The following is an 8,515-nucleotide window of genomic DNA, read 5'->3' as shown; positions in this document are numbered from 1 at the left end:
AAAAAAACCAAAATTTTTTGATTTTCTGGCCGCCAAGTTGATGTTTGATCAAACCGCTCTTTATAAAACTTCGGAAAGCTTTTTGTTCAGAAATTTGCAGAGCGATTTAACAACTCTTTTGTGTAAAGTATGGCTGCATTTGCTGTCTGCAAATAAGTATATCGAGAGAAAATTCCTCAAAATAAAAATCCTAAAAAAATACTCAAGCACACACGAAATTTTTCACGTTTTGAGGAATTACTCACAAAGTGGTCACACTGGTAATGACCGACGATTTTAAGGCGTGCATGAAATAATACGAGTGCAAGAAAATTGTTTCTGCAGTTAATTGCCGCAGCTAACCAATGGCCATATTGAGTTTAAATTTTGCACGAACATGCAATGGAGCATTTTAATTAGATACCTATTAGGCAACTAAAATGTTTTCAAAACACACAAATGAGCGCAACTCGTTACAGAAGACTAATGCATAGATACTCAATTCTTGTAAAGCAAATTGTTACTTTCATTTTAATTTATTTTTTTGGTCGATGAACAAACTTTTTGACAACTTGTCAACATTCGGCTAAGTTTTCAAATCATTTCTTGACTTTTGCAGTTGACGCTTAATGCTTTTTTTGGCACAGATTCATGGTAAAATTTGTATTGGACAATTGTGTAATATGTAGTTCGCCTAGCTGAATGGTTTATTAGAATTGGGTCTATGTAAATGCATATGTACTATGTGCATACATATGTACATATGTACATGTTTACATACATATATAAATCTGCATTTTGGCAGCTGAAATGTAAATAATATCTGCGAAATTTCCAACCAAGAGAAATTTCTATTTCATGCTAAAATGGTTATAATCATAATGGTTAGTATCAGAGCCAAATAAATGAGGTACAGTTATGACACTGCCTTAAAATTTTGGAAAAAAGAATTAATAGTTTATTCTGACCAGAAAGCCTTCTTATAATTACTTTCGGCTGTTTTCAGCTAAGCAAAAATTTTGAGGTATGTAGCTCAAAATCAATCGTTCTAATCCAAGCTTATTGAAATCCTTTCAGGAGATTTTTTCCTGCATGCCAATGACAGACGATTTCAATCACTCTTTCTACTTTCTAATGCCGAATTTCCACAAGGCATTGCAAGCACAAAGAATACAAAAAAAAAAAGAACACACCACTACAGTACTATCTCAACTTGTTTTATAGCTGTCAAAAAGTCCCAGAGTTAGTTCTCAGTGGTTAAAAAAACACAAGGCGAATTCATCGTTGTAGTTCAGAACTCTATTTTTAAAATTTACTCATCCTCTCTCATGAAGAGAATAGTCTGAAGATAGATTCATCGTTGATTCGGTAGTCCTGCTGTAAAAATGATAACCTACGGCATTGCCAACATTATTGAAATTTAATTCGTAATTGGAAATTTGGAGGTTAAATATTTTGCACATATTTTTCCTATGTAGACTTTTTGTTTTCGAAAAAAAAAAATAAAAACTTAAAACTAATTTAAAGTCAAGTACGGCAATAATGGCAAAAAACTTCGGACTTAATGTTTAAGTTGAGTTAACAACTCAACAGTGTTCAGAACATTGGGAGAGAAACGCAACAACAACCAAATGAAAAAATTTCTGAACTAGAAAGATTAAACCGCCTTCAAGCTCATTATTTATGTATGTATTACTGCGAGGAGTCATCATGTAGGCAAAGTGAGGAGCGCACCTAATAAGAACTCTTTTTCAATAACAAAAGGAATTATAAAGGGCTAATCTTAACCTACAAGAAGTCATAATTTTGCCCGACAGTTAAGGCACGACTATCGAATGGAGACATATTCAAAACAACCTGGCATCTACATAAGAAGTATACCGAAAGGGTGATTTGGGCTCCAGGGCATGTATAGGTATATATACAGCCAGGTGATTGTGAGCAAAATGACTCGGCTAGGGCGGCCACAATTATGTCGCCTGAAACGGTAATGCCGTTTTCATTAAGCGTATAGTGGCTAAAAATCGAACAGCCAAACAGAAGATTGAGCAAAGGACCAACATGTGGGGTGGCTCATCAAATTTGGCCCAGACTGGAAGCCGCAGCGACGAAGAGGAAATCAAATGCGCCGAACAATTTCTTTACCATTGTTCGAATCTGATGGGACTCAGGAAATATCGGGCCTCATACATAAAAATTGAGCTTAAGCGCCTGCTCTATTTTCAGTAAAAATCCTTGAGCTTGAGCTCACTCCAGAACATTGTTCGACAATCTTGCATATTTGAGCCCGTCAATAGTTACACCTGCACTACGTATCGGCAAAACTAATTGACAATATATTGGCTACCTACAGAAGGAAATTTAAAGAAATCTCAACAGATGGCATCAGCAGGGTTTAAGCATACCGGACAATACGTTTCAATGCGACCGAGAGCCTATAGTTCCGTCACTGTTTCCCAAATGTTCTTTCTACAGTACAAAGTGAAGCCGTTTTTGCAGTGGCGATAAAAAAATGGAACAACTTCTACAATCTAAAGCACCACAAGGCGTATGTGAAGCAGGTCGAACGCGGACCATGGACCACCAAGCCAAATATTTACGGCAACAAGCTAATGCATTGAATTTGGTGGGAACAGAAGAACAGATTCTTGTATCATAAGCTTTTGAAAATTAGTCAGACAACCGTTGGGGCTCTCTACAGACAACAGCTGAGCTAATAGCCTACTATGACAATGCTTGACCGCATGTCGCACAAGTGGCCAAAACTTATTTCGTTCATACCGGATGGTAAGTCCTAATCCACCTGCCTTATAGCCCATACCTTGCACCATCAGATTACTATTTGTTCCGGTCGAAGCAGAACGCTCTGCGGGAGTACGCTTCACTTCACTTGAAGGCATTAAAAAATCGCTTGATAAATACTGCCTTGGCCTACAACGGCAAACAGTTTTACTGGCACGAAATACATGCAAAGCCAGAAAAGTGGGAAAGTCATAGCTAGCGATGGGCAATACCTTCATTAAAATACGTTACTCCTACTTTGCACAATAAGTTTTCCAAATCGTGAAAAATCGTTTAAAGCATACTTGTATAGAAAAGCAAAAACAAAACTCAAGAGACAGTATTTTTAAAACCGGAATAAATATATTTTCAATAAAATCAAAGAGGTTAACAAACTGAAATGAAAGATTTAAAATTGATTTAATAATGGCAACTCTAAAGTGAGATTTGGTGCAAATCGCGCGACCAAAACGATAAACAAAAAACAGAAATTTTGCACATACATACATACATATGTATGTACATCCATACATCCCTATAATTTATCAAAGTACATGTGCATACAATTCGTCTTATGCTTGGCTTCCTGCCTAACTTCTCAACAATTCCAAGTTTCGTGCTTAAGGTAATTTTTTTTCTACCTTCGCAATCTTCAAGTCAAACTTGAGTCCAGAACTAAGCAATCTGTATATAGTACATACATAAATGTTTTTGTACGGTTGTATGTGTGCAATTTTAGTCGATTGGTCTGCCAGAGGGTCAGACAGACAGACAGACGATCGTTTACTTTGCTGGTTAGTTGGTTGGTGGATGTCTGGCATTCAGTGTTTGTTTTCGTACGTACGTATGTATGTATGTAAGTAAATATGTATGTTTATATGGCTGTGCTTGCACTCTTGGTTACCTTTTTGCCTTAGCGAATTTCATTAAATACATAACTTAGTGAAACAAGCGAGGAAAGTAAGAAAAGAAAAAGCAACAGCCAGGCGACATAAGAACAACAACAACAAACACGGCAAAATTTCATACATACATACATGTACAGGGACTACGAATATGATTGTGTGCAACTGCGACTGCGACTGCGACTGCTGCGACGACAACGACAACGGACACGGCCAAAGCAATACATACAAAAACAAAATGGTGGACAAAATGGTGCTCCCCACTGCGCGTTAATGCGATTGTGACGTGAATTGCAGTCGCAGCAATGCAAACAAAATAAAAACATGTCAAACAATAACAACAACTAATGCGAACAGCGCGCGAAAAAAGAGTAAAAGAAAATGAAAAATAAAAATAATCACATCAAACTGCTGCCCGTGCAGGGTATGCAAGTTAAAATAAGTACTTCTCGTTGCAAAGCAAACAAGCGCATTTTGGGGCCAGCTACATACTAGTCGTGAGCGCAGTTGGTTTTGCTCACCGGCAGGCCGGACAACAGGCAATCGAGTCAGAGCAGACAAGACACTTATGTATGCATGTGTGTATGTACATATGTATGTATGTACATATGTACTTAGGCACTCAGTCAATGCACATTATACGCGAAGATAACGAAATAAGAATAACTTATTTATTATTTGCCGAAGATACGAAACAGGAATATTTTATACATTTGAACACACACACACACAAGCAAACATGCAAATACATACCCTGCGGGAAATGTGTCTAACTATGAGTTAACTTGATGTTGATTAGAAAGGGACTAAAGGTCACTCTGATCTGTATATTTTCTTTGAGCAAAGCTAACTATATTTTTATGGCGATGGCCGGGAAATAGCGAACTAACTACTTTTGGACATAAAATATTAATAGGATAAACAAAATATTTTTTTTTTATATTTTTTTTATTTATTTACTTTATTTGCATTACATTTGTATTTGTTTACATATTCTGGTGTATTCCAACTCCGTCAGATGTAACTTTAAAATGATAATATAAAATTTCGATTTTCCTTTTATTTGTCCCCAATTCAAAAAAAAAGAATTTGTGAAGTGCAACTTGTTTAAAGAAAATAATCCTCCGATTACGTCTGTATTACTCCTGCATTACTTTTTAACTAGTTCCAAGTTAGCTTTTTGTAGCGAACCAAAAGCTATATATTTATAGTAATCCTGCAAAAGGCTAATTACCAGGGAACGGATTTTTAAGACCTAAAAACCTATAAAAAAGGCAAAATAAAATAACGAAATAGGCTGGAAAAGGCAAAATAAAATAGCGAAAAAGGCAGGAAAATGCACTAGGTATTGCAAAAAAAGCAAAATAAAGCACTAAAAAAAGACCGAAAATACGAAGAACAATCAAAAAATACATTGATTTTAGAAATGTTTATATTACAAGTAAAAAGAGAAAAACTATGAACTAATTTCATTATATGAGAAATTTGGACTTTGAATCTTTGACTATTTTATCCTTTTTCCTCGCCCTTTACAATTTTATCCACACCCTTTATTGTCTGTCCCAAGCCTATGTTAGCTGAGAAAACGGCTTTGAATTTTTCCAACACCGATTTGGCAAGAGGTCCCTACGCTTCTATAAGCCGCATGGGCATGTGTATATTTTTTAATCTTAAAAAAAAAAACATTGTAAATGCTTTAATCACTTTTTTAAGGGTGGAAAAGGCAAAAAAAGGCAAATATCTTAAAAAAAGCAAAAAAGGCAACATCAAGTGTGTATATATGGAATCAGGGAAAGCTAAATCGTGGATATTCTTAATCGAATATACTTTATCTCTTTAGCAGGAAAAAAGGGAATTTCCATAAAATCCGTTCCCTGCTAATCACAAATGGGTTATTTTTATCAATTGATTTTTTTTTCTGCAGGGTATGTAAGTACATATGTTTGTATTCTACGTACTTGTGTGTGTGTGTGTACGCTTATGATTTAGTCAGACTTGGTTAAAACTGGAGGCTAGATTTCACTGTGTCAAATTCAGTGGAATTTAACGTCAAATAATTGAAAACATATTGTCAAATGGGATCAAAAAGCGGGGTTTCGGTTGATTTGGATCAGGATAGGTCCTTAGTCACCTACATGCACTGCGAAATCGGCTATCTGTCAGTTTTTGGCGCATAATGTCATCGGTAAACGTATGGGTAAAGGAGATAAAGTTGTGTCAAAAGATGTCGTCAAATTTTGGAGCCAAAATATGACAGTGAAAACCAGTCTTAGTTTGCAGCGTGGAGTGCTCTGACATTGGGAAGCATACATATGTATGTATGTATGTATTTATGTTTGTGTACTTGCATATGTATACATAGGTTTTTTGCAGTGGAGCACAATTTATTATGCACACGTGTGGATATAAGTACATATACATATGTATGTGGGCGTTCATTGCTTCCAAAGTAGTCTCAAAACATACACAAGTTAATTTCTATTATTTTTTCTCGCTGCAGTTAACGTTCCATTCACTCGATCCGTATCAGCTTTCTATTTCAAGAAATTCTTGATTTTTTTCAAAATTTATTGGTGACTTTTTGCGATCATAAATAAAATCTTGTTTTCCTTTTAATAATATGTACAGTGCCGAACAGGAGTATTGGCACAGTGAATTTTTCGGAATATATGAAAAGTTCTTTATTCTAATTTATTTCCGATAATTTTTTTTTTTTAATTTTGTTCATTCTACACCAGAACTTTGTTTACTAAATTTGAATGTTTTAGAATTTTTCTAAAAAATCTGAATAAAAAGTTGCAAATTAGTGTGCAAATTTAATAAATTTTCCTGAGTTTTGCACAAAGTTTAGAGATTTTATTATGTTTTCTGGTGTAGAATGAACAATATTTTTATAAAAAATTATCGAAAATGAATTAGAATAAAGAACTTTGCATATATTGCGAAAAATTCCCTGTGCCAATACTTCTGTTCGGCACTGTATGTATGTAGATCTTTAATGGAATCGTATGCACATCTAGGTAGCTAGCTTTACAGCAAGTAAACTCATTCAGTCAATATTTTTTTTAAATTTTTATCAAAACTAAAAAAAGTATTAAAAAAGTTATAAAATGTATGTATGATATACATACATATTATCCACCACTTATTTATAAATCTCACAAACACATACAAAATTCGTGTGGCAAATTATTGTATGATAGCGTGGAGTATGGCAACAATTGTGAAAATGTCGGTGCTGCTGCATTGCAAGTTTTGGCGAACGTTTCCATGCAGACAACAAGAAAATTATCCATTTTATTTAAGTCTGACGAGCAAATAAACGATTGAAAGAGGAGAGAAAAAAAAACATTACAAAAAGTAAAAAATATAAAACCTCAAAAATAAAGGAAAATTAAAAAACAAAGAAAAGTGAAGAAAAAAATTTGCGAGACTTTTCTGAAAAGAAAAGCCGGTAAACAAAGGCGCTGCGAACATTGTAGATTTTGCATTGAACAAGTAAAACAATTGAACGTTCTGCTTGACTTATGGCGTTTTCGTTTCTACCCAAAAATGTTGCCTTCTCAGTGCCCTCTAGGCATAAATACTAAGGAAACGTCATTAGTACTGATAGATATTTTCATCGAAAACTCCGCTAACAGCGCCATCAGACTGCGTGCCTTGTGGCTCCGGCATGAAAGACCATCTGAGCATAGTCCATCCTAAATGCATTACCGCCTGATATTAAAGCACTGCCGAAGCCCTGGGTGTACCACAATGCCAGCTGGAAATACCAAACCGTAGTGGCTGGACTCAAGGCGGAGTCCAGTTCTTGGAGGGCTTAACGGTCTTCACGGATGGATCAAAGATGAAGTGCGGGGTTGGTGCAGGGGTTTTCATCGACCGATATTACAAAAACTATCCATCTGCCCGCGAAAACGCAGGTGAATATCTTCTCAGATAGCCAAGCGAATATTCAGGCACCCTCTTCTACCTTTGTTAGATTTCAACTAGAGAGCTGACTTCGATTTCTTCGAGTTGCAAGTCTACACTGAATGTGTAGATGCCTCGGTCATGAAGATCAGGTGAAGAATTGCCGAAATTAGCACTCGAAGACTGGACAGAAACTAAAATCTTCTTAAATATCTTTCGTTTGACATTGTGGTACACATGTATTTCAATAAACTCATGAACTAATTCGAAATTGATTGTTCGAACATGGCAAATCTCCTAAGCAAAGGTCAAGAGAAAAATCCCTTTCAAAACCATTTAGATTTATACCCATATTTTAATAATTCATCCAAATTACTGAAGTGACTTTTTAAACACGTGGCAACTTATTTCAAATATACGAAACTCTAGTTTTTTTACCATTCTTTCGTTTGATTACGGTATTTTTATATTTCATATCCTTTTTGAACTAGACCTTTCAAACAGGTGGCAGCCCTATCCAAAAGTATTTACAAGCTTAATCATTGTTAATTCTCCTTCGCCGGACACTGTGATACATATTTCAATTAACTGATGAATTTAGAAGAATTTTAATTTTAAAACATGTGGCAACCCTGCTAAATACAACTTTTTCAAACTCCCTTTGACTGATGCCCAAATTTTAATAATTCCTTTAGCTTATAAAATAATTTGAATTTAACCTTTTAAACAGGTGGCAACCCTCTTCCAACTTCCAAAAATACCCTTAGCGTTCAAACTAAAGATTTCTTAGCACTCCTTCAGTTGACATCCATAGTTTGATATTTCGTATTCAAAATATTTTCAAACTACTACTTTCTGAAACCCCTTTCGCTTTGCACCCATATGGTGATAAATATTTCTCTTATTTAATATGATTTTTTGGACAGGTGGCCCTGCTG

General features: G+C 35.3%; 1 protein-coding gene across 16 annotated transcripts in view; it reads right to left on the bottom strand.

Moving 5' to 3' along the window:
• The window catches only part of LOC118737101 (heterogeneous nuclear ribonucleoprotein R), a 110,682-nt gene that overhangs the window by 82,601 nt on the left and 19,566 nt on the right, over nt 1-8,515 (bottom strand). The gene's annotated exons all lie outside the window — the stretch shown is intronic.

Source organism: Rhagoletis pomonella, unplaced genomic scaffold (assembly GCF_013731165.1).
Source record: "Rhagoletis pomonella isolate Grant_MI unplaced genomic scaffold, Rhpom_1.0 Rhpom_scaffold_00004, whole genome shotgun sequence".
NCBI classification, from domain to species: Eukaryota; Metazoa; Arthropoda; class Insecta; order Diptera; family Tephritidae; genus Rhagoletis; species Rhagoletis pomonella.
The sequence above is the reverse complement of the archived record's forward strand: the minus strand, read 5'-3'. Positions and strand labels throughout refer to the sequence as shown.